At 60.2% G+C, this 17,500-nt stretch overlaps 1 non-coding gene across 1 annotated transcript; it reads right to left on the bottom strand.

The window, feature by feature from the left end:
* Positions 1-4,564: 4,564 nt before the first annotated feature.
* Positions 4,565-4,683, bottom strand: LOC131860866 (5S ribosomal RNA). The gene has a single exon (XR_009359950.1). It is a non-coding gene; the product is annotated as a 5S ribosomal RNA (ribosomal RNA).
* Positions 4,684-17,500: the final 12,817 nt, after the last annotated feature.

Raw genomic sequence — 17,500 nt, 5'->3', positions numbered from 1 at the left:
AATCTCGTTTTTTTTTTTTTTTTGCCTTTTCTGGAAATTAGTGAAGGCAGCGCATCAAAGGTGCGCAATGCTGGTGCGAACCCGGGAGCGCTCCGATGTGTGCTCCAAGGTGCGGCGTGCACGAAGTCCGAGCCCGGTTTGCCCCGGGTGCGCACCTCGCGTGCACCTTCGCCGGGGTGAGCACCTTGGTGTGCAGACCTTGGCTGGGTTGCGCGCCCTGGTGCGCACCAAGGAGCGCTCTGAAGTGTGCTCCAAGGTGCGGCGTGCACGAAGTCGGAGCCCGGTTTGCCCCGGGTGTGCACCTCGCGTGCACCTTCGCTGCGGTGGGCACCTTGGCTGGGTTGCGCGCCTTGGTGGGCACCATGCAGTGCACGAAGTCGGAGCCCGGATTGCCCCGGGCGCGCACCTCCGCCAGGGTGGGCACCTTGGTGCGCACAACTTGCCTGGGCTGCGCACCAGGAAGGGCTCAAGATGGCACCCGCGTTCCGTTTTTTTCACTATCTTTCAGAACGGAAATTTTAAAATATCGTTTTTTTTTGCCTTTTCTGGAAATTAGTGAAGGCAGCGCATCAAAGGTGCGCAACGCTGGTGCGAACCTGGGAGCGCTCCGATGTGTGCTCCAAGGTGCGGCGTGCACGAAGTCGGAGCCCGGTTTGCCCCGGGTGCGCCCTGGTGGGCACCATGGTGCGCACCAAGGAGCGCTCCGAAGTGTGCTCCAAGGTGCGGCCTGCACGAAGTCGGAGCCCGGTTTGCCCCGGGCGTGCACCGCGGGTGGGCACCTTGGTGCGCATGCCTTGCCTGGGCTGCGCACCAGGGCGGGCTCAAGATGGCACCCGCGTTCCGTTTTTTTCACTATCTTTCAAAACGGAAATTTTAAAATCTCATTTTTTTTTGCCTTTTCTGGAAATTAGTGAAGGCAGCGCATCAAAGGTGCGCACCTCGCTGCCCACCACGGTGCGCAACGCCGGTGGGCACCCGGGAGTGCTTCGAAGTGTGCTCCAAGGTGCTGCGTGCACGTTGTCGGAGCCCGGTTTGCCCCGGGTGCGCACCTCGCGTGCACCTTCGTCGGGGTGGGCACCTTGGCTGGGTTTGCCCCGGCTGCGCTCCGAAGCGGGGTTATTGGAGCGCCGCCTCTTTTTTTGTCGGAGCGTTTGGTGGGGTTTCTCGCATTGGCTCTTCCCAGGCCCGGTTGCCACCCTGGCGCGCACGAAGTCGGAAGTAGGGTTAATTGCCCGGGTGCGCACCTTTGCCAGGGTGGGCACCTTACCTGGGCTGTGCACCAGGGCGGGCTCAAGATGGCACCCGCGTTCCGTTTTTTTCACTATCTTTCAAAACGGAAATTTTAAAATCTCCTCTTTTTTTTGCCTTTTCTGGAAATTAGTGAAGGCAGCGCATCAAAGGTGCGCACCTCGCTGCCCACCTTGGTGTGCTCTGAGGTGCGCACCCGGGAGCGCTACGAAGTGTGCTCCAAGGTGCGGCGTGCACGTTGTCGGAGCCCGGTTTGCCCCGGGTGCGCACCTCGCCTGCACCTTGGCCGGGGTGGGCACCCTGGCTGGGTTTGCCCAGGGTGCGCTCCGAAGCGGGGTTACTGGAGCGCCCCCTCTTTTTTTGTCAGAGCGTTTGGTGGGGTTTCTCGCATTGGCTCTTCCCAGGCCCGGTTGTTGGGTGCGCTCCCACCCTGGCGCGCGCGAAGTTGGAAGTTGGGTTAATTGCCCGGGCGCGCACCTTCGCCAGGGTGGGCACCTTGGTGCGCACACCTTGGCTGGGCTGCGCACCAGGGCGGGCTCAAGATGGCACCAGCATTCCCTTTTTCTCACTATCTTTCAAAACGGAAATTTTAAAATCTCGTTTTTTTTTGCCTTTTATGGAAATTAGTGAAGGCATCGCATCAAAGGTGCGCACCTCGCTGCCCACCTTGGTGTGCTCCGAGGTGCCCACCACGGTGCGCTCCGAGGTGCCCACCACGGTGCGCAACGCCGGTGCGAACCCGGGAGCGCCCCGATGTGTGCTCCAAGGTGCGGCGTGCACGAAGCCGGACCCCGGTTTGCCCCGGGTGCGCACCTCGCGTGCACCTTGGTGCGCACACCTTGGCTGGGTTGCGCGGCCTGGTGGGCACCATGGTGCGCACCAAGGAGCGCTCCGAAGTGTGCTCCAAGGTGCGGCGTGCACGAATTCCTAGCCCGGTTTGCCCCGGGTGCGCACCTTCGCCGCGGTGGGCACCATGGCGTGCACGAAGTCGGAGCCCGGTTTGCCCCGGGTGCGCACCTCGCGTGCACCTTCGCCGGGGTGGGCACCTCGGCTGGGTTGCGCGCCCTGGTGCGCACCAAGGAGCGCTCCGAAGTGTGCTCCAAGGTGCGGCGTGCACGAAGTCGGAGCCCGGTTTGCCCCGGGTGCGCACCTTCGCCGCGGTGGGCACCCTGGTGCGCACCATGGCGTGCACGAAGTCGGAGCCCGGTTTGCCCCGGGTGCGCACCTCGCGTGCACCTTCGGCGGGGTTGCGCGCCCTGGTGCGCACCAAGGAGCGCTCCGAAGTGTGCTCCAAGGTGCGGCGTGCACGAAGTCGGAGCCCGGTTTGCCCCGGGTGCGCACCTCGCGTGCACCTTCGGCGGGGTTGCGCGCCCTGGTGGGCACCATGGTGCGCACCAAGGAGCGCTCCGAAGTGTGCTCCAAGGTGCGGCGTGCACGAAGTCGGAGCCCGGTTTGCCCCGGGTGCGCACCTCGCGTGCACCTTCGCCGCGGTGGGCACCATGGCGTGCACGAAGTCGGAGCCCGGTTTGCCCCGGGTGCGCACCTCGCGTGCACCTTCGCCGGGGTGGGCACCTCGGCTGGGTTGCGCGCCCTGGTGCGCACCAAGGAGCGCTCCGAAGTGTGCTCCAAGGTGCGGCGTGCACGAAGTCGGAGCCCGGTTTGCCCCGGGTGCGCACCTCGCGTGCACCTTCGCCGCGGTGGGCACCATGGCGTGCACGAAGTCGGAGCCCGGTTTGCCCCGGGTGCGCACCCCGCGTGCACCTTCGCCGGGGTGGGCACCTCGGCTGGGTTGCGCGCCCTGGTGCGCACCAAGGAGCGCTCCGAAGTGTGCTCCAAGGTGCGGCGTGCACGAAGTCGGAGCCCGGTTTGCCCCGGGTGCGCACCTCGCGTGCACCTTCGCCGCGGTGGGCACCTTGGCTGGGTTGGGCACCATTGAGCGCTCCGAAGTGTGCTCCAAGGTGCGCACCATGGCCCTCCAAGGTGCGCAGCATGGCGTGCACGAAGTCGGAGCTCGGTTTGCCCCGGGTGCGCACCTCGCGTGCACCTTCGCCAGGGTGGGCACCTCGGTGCGCACACCTTCTCAATGTTTTCTTGCCTTTTCTGGAAATTGGTGAAGGCAGCGCATCAAAGGTGCGCACCTCGGTGTGCTCCGAGGTGCGAACCCGAGAGCGCTCCGAGGTGCCCACGAAGTCGAAAGTCGGGTTAATTGCATTGTTTTCCCCGGGTGCGCTCCGAGGTGCGCAACATCGGTGCGCACCAAGGAGGGCTCCGAAGTGTGCTCCAAGGTGCGCACGATTCGGAGCTCGGTTTGCCCGGGGTGCGCACACCTTGGCTGGGTTGCGCACCCTTTGTGCGCTCCAAGGTGCGCACGAAGTCGGAGCTCGGTTTGCCCCGGGTGCGCACCTTCGCCAGGGTGCGCACCTTGATGCGCACGCCTTGGCTGGGCTGCGCACCTTGGTGGGCGCCATGGTGCGCACCTTTCGTGCGCTCCAAGGTGCGCACGAAGTCGGAGCTCGGTTTGCCCCGGGTGCGCACCTTGGTGGGCGCCATGGTGCACTCCGAGGTGCCCAAGATTGGTGCGCACCAAGGAGCGCTCCGAAGTGCGCTCCAAGGTGCGCAGGTGCGCGCGAAGTCGAAAGTTGGGTTAATTGTCCGGTTTGCCTCGGGTGCGCACCTTGCGTGCACCTTCGCCAGGGTGGGCGCCTTGGTGCGCACACCTTGGCTGGGCTGCGCACCCGGGCGCGCACACCTTGGCACCCGCGTTTCCTTCATTTTAAATTTTTTTTTTTTACAATCTCTCAAGTGGGAAATTCTATAATCTCAACTTTTTTTGCCTTTTCAGGAAACTTTTGAATGGAGCGCATCATTGGTGCGCTCCGAAGTGTGCTCCAAGGTGCGCACCTCTGGTGTGCTCCAAAGCTCTCTCCAGCTGCGTGCACCTGCCCCGGCCGCGCACCCGGCCCCGCCCAGCTTCGCTCACCTGTCCCGGGCGTCTGGTGCGGAACCTTAGAGTAAGAAACATCACCGTGCACCTTGGCCAACGTGCGCGACTCGACCGAGCGCGCACTGGCCGAGGTGCACACCGATTTCACCTGGGTGCGCGCGCAGCACCTCGGGCGCACCGGGGTGCGCGCACAACGCCCGGGTTGCACCGTGGCCTGTGTGCTCGGGGCGCCTCGGGTGCGCGCTCGGTGTCGCCCCCCGCGCGCGCGGTAGTGCGGGCAGCGCACCCCGGCCCGGCCCGGCCCCGACGAGAACGCAAACGGGCAAAAGGTTTATTCAAATAGCATTGCGACGCCCGGCGAAAAACTAAAAAAGGGTGCAACACCGGGACTTCCCGGGAGGTCACCCATCCCAGTACTACTCCGGCCCAAGCGCGCTTAACTGCGGAGTTCTGATGGGATCCGGTGCACTAACGCTGGTATGATCGCACCCGTTATGAGATTGTCGCAGTGTGTACTTAGCAAACCGCGACCCACGTGCGAATCCACCCCGGCCACCCACCCCCGTCGAGGTGCACACCCTCCCTCGCGAAGTGCGCCCCGTTCGCCAAGTGTGAGCCCTGCCCGGGTGCGCGCACCTTGCTAGGGCGTCGGGTGTGCACCCGGCCCGGCCTACGTGCGTGCACCTGGACGGGGCGTCGTGTGCGTGCAGTGTCCCGTCTGCAACGCGGTGCCCACACACCACCTCGGGCGCAACGACCTGCGCTCACATGTGGGCCGAGTGCACCTTGGTGCATGTTCGGGGCGCCTCGGGTGCACGCTCGATCTTGCCCCGGTGCACCAAGGCGCTCGGTTTGCCCCGGGTGCGCACTTGGTGCAAGGTGGGCACCCAAAATAGGGATCAAGCACCAAAACACAAGTTTCGGGATGCAAAATGGGACCCAAGGACCACAAATGCGTTCCAAGACCCATGATGGGTCCACGAGAACAAAAATGTGTTCCGAGACTTAATAAACAAATATTGGGTTTTAGGAGAAGAAACATGCTCTGATGCCCAAAACGAGAATCGACCCCGAAAAGGCCACAGGCCAAAAGTGGGATGCGAGACAAAAAAAAATGGGACCCGAGGACCAAAATTGGGTTCCCAGGTCGAAGACAGGGCAACCGGACAAGAAACGACCTCTAAGGCTCGAAATGAGTCCCGACGACTAAAACTTGACAAGAAGCACCCATCAGGCACCCAACTCGACACCCATGGGATGCCGACCCACCCGGGCTTCCACCTAGCACACCTTGGCACCCACCCACCCTCGCACCCAACCTCGCACCCAACTTAGCACCTTTGAACCCACATTGGCACTCACCCTGACCCTGGCACCTTGGAACCCACATTGGCACTCACCTTGACCCTGGCACCCACCTTTGCACTCACCTTGGGACCCACCCTGGCTCCCACCTCGGCACCCACCCAGACACCCACCTTGGTTCCTTGGCACCCACCTTGGATCCTTGGCACCCACCCCGACACCCACCTTGGCACGCAACTTGGCTACTTGCCACCCACCTTGGCTCCTTGACGCCCACCCCGACAACCACCCCGTGACCTACCCTGGCTAGGGTTGGTGCACACCCACCCTGGTGCCCACCTTGGCACCCACCCCATGACCCACCTTGGCACGCACCTTAGTACCCACCCCGTTACCCACCCTAGGACCCACCCCGTGACCCACCTTGGCCAGGGTGGGTGCACCCACCCTGGTGCCCACCTTGGCACCCACCCATCCTAGCACCCAGCCTGTGACCGGGCTTGGAACCCAACCTTGCACCCGTCTTGGCCAGTGTGGGTGCGCACCCATCCTGGCACCCACGTTGTGACACACCCTTTAACCCACGCACCCTAGCAGCCACGTTGGCACCCACCTTGGAACACAACCTAGCAACTTGGCACCCACCCCGTGACCCACCTTGGCATCCACCATAGCAGTCGCCCACTTGGCACCCACCTTGGAACCCAAGTTGGCACCCACCTCGGCACCCACCTTGACACTTGTGGACCCACCTTGCCACTCACCCTAGCATCGACCCATCCTAGCACCCACCCTGGCACCTTTGCACCCTAGCACTCACCCATCCTAGCACCTAACCTGTGACCCACCTTGACACTCACCCTCGCACCCACCTTGGAACCCAACCTAGCACCCACCCACCCTGACACCAACCCTAGCACCTACCCACCCTTGCACCCACCCTGTGACCCATCTTGGCACCCACCCATCCTACCACTCAACCTATCACCCACCTTCTCACCCACCTTGGCATCCACCTTAGCACCCACCCACACTGGCACCTTGGCACCCACCTCGGGCAAGGTGGGTGCACACCCACCCTGACACCCAATTTAGAACCAACCGAGCATGTTACCCACCTTGGCACCCACATTGCAGCCCACCCTAGTACCCACCCTATGACCCACATTGGCATCCACACCCTAGCACCCAGGCACCTCGACACCCGCCTTGACACGCACCCTAGCACTAAACCTGTGACCCACCTTGGAACTCACCCTAGAACCCACCCACCCTGTGAACCACCTTGGCATCCACCTTAGCACCCACCCACCTTGGCACCCACTCTAGCACTCACCCATCCTAACACCCAACTTGTTACCCACCTTGGCACCCGCCCTCGCGTCCACCTTGAAACCCACCCTAGCACCCACCCACGCAGGAGCCCACCTTGGCACCCAACCTAACACCCACGCATCCTGGCACCCAACTTGTGACCCACCTTGGAACCCACCCTAGTACCCACCTTTGAACCCACTATATCACCAACCCACCTTGGCACCCACCCTATGACCCTCTTTGGAATCCACCCTAGCACGCACCCACCCTGGCACCCACCATGGAGCGCACCCTAGCACCCACCCACCTCGGCACGCACCTCAACACCCACCTTGGTGTGCGCACTGCGCCAACCTCTCAAAGACCCTATGTGGTGCGCTCCAAAGTGTACACCTTTGGTGCGCTCCAAGGTGCGCACCTTTGGTGCACACCGAGGTGCACACCAAAGTGTGCACCGAGGTGAGCACCAAAGTGCACTCCAAGGTGCACACCAAGGCGTGCACCTTTGGTGCGGTCAATGCAAACGAATTCGGAAGTTGGGGTCGATGTCCTAATCGCTGCTGCAGACTACACGTATGAGAATCGGACAAATAGCTTTATATAGGGGAGGTGTTGCGTTTGATGGGTCGACTCCCCTGGTTGTGTGCACTGCACCAACTTCAAAGACCCTGTCTTGTTTAAGAAGTCAAAAGTTGGGGTGGATGTCCTAATCATTGCTGCAGTCTACGCATGTATGAGAATCAGACAAATAGCTTATATAGGGGAGGTGTTGCATTCGGTGGGTTGACTCCCCTGGTTGTGCGCACTGCGCCAACCTCAAAGACCCCGCATAGCAGAAGAAGTCGGAAGTCGGATTTTGGTGAGCACCAAGGCGTGCACCTTTGGTGCGGTCAACGCAGACGAATTCAGAAGTTGGGGTGGATGTCCTAATCGTTGTTGCAGGCTACACATGTATGAGAATCAGACAAATAGCTTATATAGGGGAGGTGTTGGGTTTGATGGGTCAACTCCCTTGGTTGTGCGCATTACGCCAACCTCAAAGACCTTGTTTTCGTTAAGAAGTCAAAAGTTGGGGTCAATGTCCTAATGGCTCCTGTAGGCTACACATGTATGAGAATCGGACAAATAGCTTATATAGGGGAGGTGTTGGGTTTGATGGGTCGACTCCCCTGGTTGTGCGCATTACGTCAACCTCAAAGACCTTGTTTTCGTTAAGAAGTCAAAAGTTGGGGTCGATGTCCTAATTGCTCCTGTAGACTACACATGTATGAGAATCAGACAAATAGCTTATATAGGGGAGGTGTTGGGTTTGATGGGTTGACTCCCCTAGTTGTTCGCATTACACCAACCTCAAAGACCTTGTTTTCGTTTAGAAGCCGAAAGTTGGGGTCGATGTCCTAATTGCTCCTGCAGGCTACGCATGTATGAGAATCAGACAAATAGCTTATATAGGGGAGGTGTTGGGTTTGATGGGTCGACTCCCCTGGTTGTGCGCATTGCGCCAACCTCAAAGACCCTGCATTGCGGATGAAGTCGAAAGTCAGAGTTTGGTGTGCTACAAGGTGTGGTCGAAGGTGCTCACCTAGGTGTGCACCTTTGGAGCGCAGGAAAAGTGCCCTCCAAAAGTGCGCACCTTTGGAGTGCACAAAAGTGCCCTCCAAAAGTGCGCACCTTTGGAGCGCACAAAAGTGCCCTCCAAAAAGTGCCCTCCAAAAGTGCGCACCTTTGGAGCGCACAAAAGTGCCCTCCAAAAAGTGCCCTCCAAAAGTGCGCACCTTTGGAGTGCAGAAAAGTGCCCTCCAAAAAGTGCCCTCCAAAAGTGTGCACCTTTGGAGTGCACAAAAGTGCCCTCCAAAAGTGCGCACCTTTGGAGCGCAGAAAAGTGCCCTCCAAAAAGTGCCCTCCAAAAGTGCGCACCTTTGGAGCGCAGAAAAGTGCCCTCCAAAAAGTGCCCTCCAAAAGTGCGCACCTTTGGAGCGCAGAAAAGTGCCCTCCAAAAAGTGCCCTCCAAAAGTGCGCACCTTTGGAGCGCACAAAAGTGCCCTCCAAAAAGTGCCCTCCAAAAGTGCGCACCTTTGGAGCGCACAAAAGTGCCCTCCAAAAGTGCGCACCTTTGGAGCGCACAAAAGTGCCCTCCAAAAGTGCGCACTTTTGGTGCGCACCAAGGCGCTGGTTCGGTCGTTGCAGGCGAGTTCGGAAGTTGGGGTCGATGTCCTGAGCGGAGGTGCAAACTACACAGGTGTCGGAATCGGACAAATAGCTTATATAGGGGAGGTGTATGCTTCGATGGGTCGACTCCCCAGGTTGAGCGCACCGCGCCAACCTCAAAGACCCTACGGTATGGATGAAGTCGGAAGTTGGGTCCGATGACCGATTCGATTAGTAGGTATGCTCATGAGGTCGGAATTTGGGTCCGATGACCTGCCATGTGCAGGAAGGCGAATGTTGGCACTGTGCGTTGCAAGGTGCACACCAAGGTGCTGGTGCGGTCTTTTTAGTCGAGTTCGGAAGTTGGGGTCGATGTCCTGATCGGAGGTGCAAGCTACACAGGTGTGGGAATCGGACAAATAGCTTATATAGGGGAGGTGTATGCTTCGTTGGGTCGACTCCCCGGGTTGAGCGCACCGCGCCAACCTCAAAGACCCTACGGTATGGATGAAGTCGGAAGTTGGGTCCGATGACCGATTCGATATGTAGGCATACTCGCGAGGTCGGAATTTGGGTCCGATGACCTGCCATGTGCAGGAAGGCGAATGTTGGCACTGTGCGTTGCAAGGTGCGCACCAAGGCGCTGGTTCGGTCGTTGCAGGCGAGTTCGGAAGTTGGGGTCGATGTCCTGATCGGAGGTGCAAACTACACAGGTGTGGGAATCGGACAAATAGCTTATATAGGGGAGGTGTATGCTTCGTTGGGTCGACTCCCCGGGTTGAGCGCACCGCGCCAACCTCAAAGACCCTACGGTATGGATGAAGTCGGAAGTTGTGTCCGATGACCGATTCGATATGTAGGCATACTCGCGAGGTCGGAATTTGGGTCCGATGACCTGCCATGTGCAGGAAGGCGAATGTTGGGACTGTGCGTCGCAAGGTGCGCACCAAGGCGCTGGTGCCGTCGTTGCAGTCGAGTTCGGAAGTTGGGGTCGATGTCCTGGTCAGAGGTGCAAACTACACAGGTGTGGGAATCGGACAAATAGCTTATATAGGGGAGGTGTATGCTTCGATGGGTCGACTCCCCGGGTTGAGCGCACCGCGCCAACCTCAAAGACCCTACAGTATGGATGAAGTCGGAAGTTGGGTCCGATGACCGATTCGATACGTAGGCATATTGGCGAGGTCTGAATTTGTGTCCGATGACCTGCCATGCGCAGGAAGGCGGAATTTGGGTCCGATGACCGAGTTGATGGCGTGCCATGCGCAGAAAGGCGGAATTTGGGTCCGATGACCGAGTTGATGTTGATGGCCCGCCATGCACAGGAAGGCGGAATTTGGGTCCGATGACCGATTTGAAGGCGTGCCATGCGCAGAAAGGCGGAGTTTGGGTCCGATGACCGAGTTGATATTGATGGCCCGCCATGCGCAGGAAGGCGGAATTTGGGTCCGATGACCTGACATACGCATGGAGTCCGACTCGGGGGCCGATGTTCGATTCGATGACTTGCATTGTGGGTAAAGTCGGAAGTTGTGGTCTTTGACCCGATTCGATGACCAGACTTCGGCTGCTTGAGAATCGGACAAATAACTTATATAGGGGAGGTAGTGTTCTCGAGCATCCTCCCCCCGTGCCCGTTTATGTCGATTGATGCTGGTGCTCGACTGGTTGGAGCGCTCGGATGCAAAAATCTTGCACCAGGATTTATCGATTGTGATGGACACGGCAAGTCTCCTGATTGCTATGCAGGAGCTCATCGTGAATCTCTATGCGGCCTTGGTATGGACTCGACCTGCGGAATGGTTCGGCAATGGTAGTCGCTCCAACACGTCCTTGCAATGGCCACAGAGGTGATTCGACTAGAGCTCCAGTCTAGCTTTTGGGTTGCTTGGCGGACTGGTATAGCCGCGATCGAGTTCCGGCCATGAACGTTTTAGATAGCTCTTGGGCTTTCTGGGACGGAAGTCGGAAGTTTGGGCTGTTGTCCGATTTGATGACCATTCTTCGGATGTGTGAGAATCGGACAAATAACTTATATAGGGGACTGTGTTGTCTCACGCAGCCCCCTCCGTGCCCCTCTATCTCGACCGATGTTGGTGCTTGAAAGGGTTGGGATCGCTCGGATTTATAAACGTGCACCACCATTTGTCGAGTGTGAGGGACGCGGCAGGTCTCCTAAATGCTATACGGGCGCTCTCTGAGAATCTCTATCCGGCCTCGACACAGACTAGTCTTGCTGAATGGTTTGGCACTGGTAGTCGATCCAACACGTCGTTGTTGTGGCCGCCTAGGCGATTCGATTCGAGCCCCCGTCTAGCTTTTGGGTTGCTTGGCGGATTTTGCCCTATCCGCAAGTGAGCTCGGTCCCTAAACGTTCGAGAAACCCGATTGCTATGCGCCGACTCTCTTTCTTGCGAGCCTCCATCTAGCTTTTGGGTCTCTACGGAACGGAAGTCGGAATCTGGGACCGTTGTTTGATTCGACGAGGCAGACTACGGTTGTGCGAGAATCGGACAAATAACTTATATAGGGGAGGTGTTGACTGGAGCATTCTCCCCCGTGCCCCTCTAACTCGACCAATGCTGGCGCTCGAACGGTGGTAGCGCTCGGATTTTCGTTGAGCGCCAGCATTGGTCGATTTAGAGGGGCATGCGAGATTCCCGAATGCTATGCGAGGGCTCTAACGGAAATGTCTATTGGTTTCGGTATGGATGCAATTGCGAGTGGTTCGGCAAAGGTAGTCGTTCCGATGCGTCCATGTCGTGGCCAAATCGATAATTCGATTTGAGCCCTCGTATAGCATTTGGGTCTCTCGATGTGATTCCGCATTCCAGTCCCTTTGGGCACTGCTTGAGCCGCATCCCAGGGGGTTCCCTTCCCAATAATCTGCCTCGCAACCCGATTGCTATGCGGTGAGGCTCCTCGGCCGCCTCGGAACTATCTGTGTATCAGACGCATCGCGGGATAAGGGGTTGGCAACGGTAGTCGCCCCAAGCGCGTCCGATGCTTGGACCATTCCGAGGCGGCCCTGAAGCCTCTTCCGTCTAGCCGTTGGGTCCTTCTCGCCGCATCCCTTGCCTCGCACCCCGATTGCTATGCGGTGAGGCTCCTCGGCCGCCTTGGAACTATCTGTGTATCAGACGCATCGCGGGATAAGGGGTTGTCACTGGTAGTCGCCCCAAGCGCGTCCGATGCTTGGACCATTCCGAGGCGGCCCTGAAGCCTCTTCCGTCTAGCCGTTGGGTCCTTCTCGCCGCATCCCTCGACTCGCACCCCGATTGCTATGCGGTGAGGCTCCTCGGCCGCCTTGGAACTATCTGTGTATCGGACGCGTCGCGGGATAAGGGGTTGTCACTGGTAGTCGCCCCAAGCGCGTCCGATGCTTGGACCATTCCGAGGCGGCCCTGAAGCCTCTTCCGTCTAGCCGTTGGGTCCTTCTCGCCGCATCCCTCGCCTCGCACCCCGATTGCTATGCGGTGAGGCTCCTCGGCCGCCTTGGAACTATCTGTGTATCGGACGCGTCGCGGGATAAGGGGTTGTCACTGGTAGTCGCCCCAAGCGCGTGCAATGCATGGACCATTCCCAGGCGGCCCTGAAGCCTCTTCCGTCTAGCCGTTGGGTCCTTCTCGCCGCATCCCTCGCCTCGCACCCCGATTGCTATGCGGTGAGGCTCCTCGGCCGCCTTGGAACTATCTGTGTATCGGACGCGTCGCGGGATAAGGGGTTGTCACTGGTAGTCGCCCCAAGCGCGTCCGATGCTTGGACCATTCCGAGGCGGCCCTGAAGCCTCTTCCGTCTAGCCGTTGGGTCCTTCTCGCCGCATCCCTCGCCTCGCACCCCGATTGCTATGCGGTGAGGCTCCTCGGCCGCCTTGGAACTATCTGTGTATCGGACGCGTCGCGGGATAAGGGGTTGTCACTGGTAGTCGCCCCAAGCGCGTCCGATGCTTGGACCATTCCGAGGCGGCCCTGAAGCCTCTTCCGTCTAGCCGTTGGGTCCTTCTCGCCGCATCCCTCGCCTCGCACCCCGATTGCTATGCGGTGAGGCTCCTCGGCCGCCTTGGAACTATCTGTGTATCGGACGCGTCGTGGGATAAGGGGTTGTCACTGGTAGTCGCCCCAAGCGCGTCCGATGCTTGGACCATTCCGAGGCGGCCCTGAAGCCTCTTCCGTCTAGCCGTTGGGTCCTTCTCGCCGCATCCCTCGCCTCGCACCCCGATTGCTATGCGGTGAGGCTCCTCGGCCGCCTTGGAACTATCTGTGTATCGGACGCATCGCGGGATAAGGGGTTGTCACTGGTAGTCGCCCCAAGCGCGTCCGATGCTTGGACCATTCCGAGGCGGCCCTGAAGCCTCTTCCGTCTAGCCGTTGGGTCCTTCTCGCCGCATCCCTCGCCTCGCACCCCGATTGCTATGCGGTGAGGCTCCTCGGCCGCCTTGGAACTATCTGTGTATCGGACGCGTCGCGGGATAAGGGGTTGTCACTGGTAGTCGCCCCAAGCGCGTCCGATGCTTGGACCATTCCGAGGCGGCCCTGAAGCCTCTTCCGTCTAGCCGTTGGGTCCTTCTCGCCGCATCCCTCGCCTCGCACCCCGATTGCTATGCGGTGAGGCTCCTCGGCCGCCTTGGAACTATCTGTGTATCGGACGCGTCGCGGGATAAGGGGTTGTCACTGGTAGTCGCCCCAAGCGCGTCCGATGCTTGGACCATTCCGAGGCGGACCTGAAGCCTCTTCCGTCTAGCCGTTGGGTCCTTCTCGCCGCATCCCTCGCCTCGCACCCCGATTGCTATGCGGTGAGGCTCCTCGGCCGCCTTGGAACTATCTGTGTATCGGACGCGTCGCGGGATAAGGGGTTGTCACTGGTAGTCGCCCCAAGCGCGTCCGATGCTTGGACCATTCCGAGGCGGCCCTGAAGCCTCTTCCGTCTAGCCGTTGGGTCCTTCTTGCCGCATCCCTCGCCTCGCACCCCGATTGCTATGCGGTGAGGCTCCTCGGCCGCCTTGGAACTATCTGTGTATCGGACGCGTCGCGGGATAAGGGGTTGTCACTGGTAGTCGCCCCAAGCGCGTCCGATGCTTGGACCATTCCGAGGCGGCCCTGAAGCCTCTTCCGTCTAGCCGTTGGGTCCTTCTCGCCGCATCCCTCGCCTCGCACCCCGATTGCTATGCGGTGAGGCTCCTCGGCCGCCTTGGAACTATCTGTGTATCGGACGCATCGCGGGATAAGGGGTTGTCACTGGTAGTCGCCCCAAGCGCGTCCGATGCTTGGACCATTCCGAGGCGGCCCTGAAGCCTCTTCCGTCTAGCCGTTGGGTCCTTCTCGCCGCATCCCTCGCCTCGCACCCCGATTGCTATGCGGTGAGGCTCCTCGGCCGCCTTGGAACTATCTGTGTATCGGACGCGTCGCGGGATAAGGGGTTGTCACTGGTAGTCGCCCCAAGCGCGTCCGATGCTTGGACCATTCCGAGGCGGACCTGAAGCCTCTTCCGTCTAGCCGTTGGGTCCTTCTCGCCGCATCCCTCGCCTCGCACCCCGATTGCTATGCGGTGAGGCTCCTCGGCCGCCTTGGAACTATCTGTGTATCGGACGCGTCGCGGGATAAGGGGTTGTCACTGGTAGTCGCCCCAAGCGCGTCCGATGCTTGGACCATTCCGAGGCGGCCCTGAAGCCTCTTCCGTCTAGCCGTTGGGTCCTTCTCGCCGCATCCCTCGCCTCGCACCCCGATTGCTATGCGGTGAGGCTCCTCGGCCGCCTTGGAACTATCTGTGTATCGGACGCGTCGCGGGATAAGGGGTTGTCACTGGTAGTCGCCCCAAGCGCGTCCGATGCTTGGACCATTCCGAGGCGGACCTGAAGCCTCTTCCCTCTAGCCGTTGGGGCTTTCTCGCCGCATCCCTCGCCTCGCACCCCGATTGCTATTCGGTGAGGCTCCTCGGCCGACTTGGAACTATCTGTGTATCGGACGCATCGCGGGATAAGGGGTTGGCAGTGGTAGTCGCCCCAAGCGCGTCCGATGCTTGGACCATTCCGAGGCGGCCCTGCAGCCTCTTCCGTCTAGCCGTTGGGGCCATCTCGCTGCATCCCCCACCTCGCACCACGATTGCTATGCGGTGAGGCTCCTTGGCCGCCTCGGAACTATCTGTGTATCGGACGCATCGCGGGATAAGGGGTTGTCACTGGTAGTCGCCCCAAGCGCGTCCGATGCTTGGACTATTCCGAGGCGGCCCTGCAGCCTCTTCCGTCTAGCCGTTGGGGCCATCTCGCCGCATCCCCCAGCTCCTCGGCCGCCTCGGAACTATCTGTGTATCGGACGCATCGCGGGATAAGGGGTTGGCAGTGGTAGTCGCCCCAAGCGCGTTCGATGCTTGGACTATTCCGAGGCGGCCCCGCAGCCTCTTCCGTCTACCCTTTGGGGCCATCTCGCCGCATCCCTCGCCTCGCACCCCGATTGCTATGCGGTGAGGCTCCTCGGCCGCCTGGGAACTATCTTCGTATCGGATGCATCGCGGGATAAGGGGTTGTCACTGGTAGTCGCCCCAAGCGCGTCCGATGCTTGGACTATTCCGAGGCGGCCCTGTGGCCTCTTCCGTCTAGCCGTTGGGGCCATCTCGCCGCATCCCTCACCTCGCACCCCCATTGCTATGCGGTGAGGCTCCTCGGCCGCCTTGGAACTGTCTTCGTATCGGAAGCATCGCGGGATAAGGGGTTGTCACTGGTAGTCGCCCCAAGCGCGTCCGATGCTTGGACTATTCCGAGGCGGCCCTGCAGCCTCTTCCGTCTAGCCGTTGGGGCCATCTCGCCGCATCCCCCACCTCGCACCCGGATTGCTATGCGGTGAGGCTCCTCGGCCGCCTTGGAACTATCTTCGTATCGGACGCATCGCGGGATAAGGGGTTGTCACTGGTAGTCGCCCCAAGCGCGTCCGATGCTTGGACTATTCCGACGCGGCCCTGTGGCCTCTTCCGTCTAGCCGTTGGGGCCATCTCGCCGCATCCCCCACCTCGCACCCCGATTGCTATGCGGTGAGGCTCCTCGGCCGCCTTGGAACCATCTTCGTATCGGACGCATCGCGGGATGAGGGGTTGTCACTGGTAGTCGCCCCAAGCGCGTCCGATGCTTGGACCATTCCGAGGCGGCCCTGAAGCCTCTTCCGTCTAGCCGTTGGGGCCTTCCCGCCCCATCCCTCGCCTCGCACCCCCGATTGCTATGCGGTGAGGCTCCTCGGCCGCCTTGGAACCATCTGTGTATCGGACGCATCGCGGGATAAGGGGTTGGCACTGGTAGTCGCCCCAAGCGCGTCCGATGCTTGGAGCATTCCGAGGTGGCCCTGAAGCCTCTTCCGTCTAGCCGTTGGGGCCTTCCCGCCCCATCCCTCGCCTCGCACCCCGATTGATATGCGGTGAGGCTCCTCGGCCGCCTTGGAACTATCTGTGTATCGGACGCATCGCGGGATAAGGGGTTGGCACTGGTAGTCGTCCCAATCGCGTCCGATGCTTGGACCATTCCGAGGCGGCCCTGCAGCCTCTTCCGTTTAGCCGTCGGGGCCTTCCCGCCGCATCCCTCGCCTCGCATCCCGATTCCTATGCGGTGAGTCTTCTCGGCCGCCGCGGAACTATACCTGTTATTGCTACTGCATCCTTCGGCTGGTAACCTCCTCTGCCGCCTTGGAACGTTCTCTTTGTCGGACGCGTCGCGGGATAAGGGGTTGGCACTGGTAGTCGCCCCAAGCGCGCCCGATGCATAGACCGCTCCGAGTTGACCTTGCTTTCAGCCTCTCACATGCATAGACCTCTCTGAGTCGACCCTGCAGCCTCTCACGTTTAGCCTTTGGAATCTCGCCTCACAACATGATTGCTATCCTTGATGCATCCCTTGCCTCGAGCCCTGATTGCTTTCTTGGCTGCATCCCTCCTCTCCTCACAGCCCGGTTGTCATCACTGCTTCATCCGTCGCTTCATGCATTCTGGCTGCTGGGCCCTTCCCACCGCACACCTCGATTGCTATCTCTTCTGCATCACACACCCCGATTGCTATCTCTGCTACATCCCTCGGCTCTCACTTCTGCATCCTTCGCCTCCCACCTCGATTGCTATCAATGCTGCATCCGTAACCTCACACCCCGATTGCTATGCGGGGAGGCTCCTTGGCCGCCTTGGAAATTTCTGTGTGTCGGACGCACCGCGGGATAAGGGGTTGGCACTGGTAGTCGCCCCAAGTGCGCCCGATTCTTAGACCGCTTCGAGGTGACCTCGTAGCCTCTTTCGTCCAGGCTTCCTGCCTTCAACGCCCTTTTTACACCTCGATTGCTATGCGCGGGCTCGTTGGCGTCTATCACCTCTCTGCGAAGAGTGGCACGATGATTGTTGGGGTAAATCGTAGCAGTCCGATCTCTGGCCTTGGGCCATTGTGAGGGCTGATCGATTTCCTGTGCGCATCTCGTGTTCGCCCAGTAACAGACTCGACGACTTGTAATCGGTCTTGTTCCCGATTGTTCCTGGAGGTAGTCTTCGGAACTCTTGGATTTGACCTGTCACTCGAAC

The sequence above is a fragment of the Cryptomeria japonica genome, unplaced genomic scaffold (assembly GCF_030272615.1).
Source record: "Cryptomeria japonica unplaced genomic scaffold, Sugi_1.0 HiC_scaffold_20, whole genome shotgun sequence".
NCBI classification, from domain to species: Eukaryota; Viridiplantae; Streptophyta; class Pinopsida; order Cupressales; family Cupressaceae; genus Cryptomeria; species Cryptomeria japonica.
The sequence above is the reverse complement of the archived record's forward strand: the minus strand, read 5'-3'. Positions and strand labels throughout refer to the sequence as shown.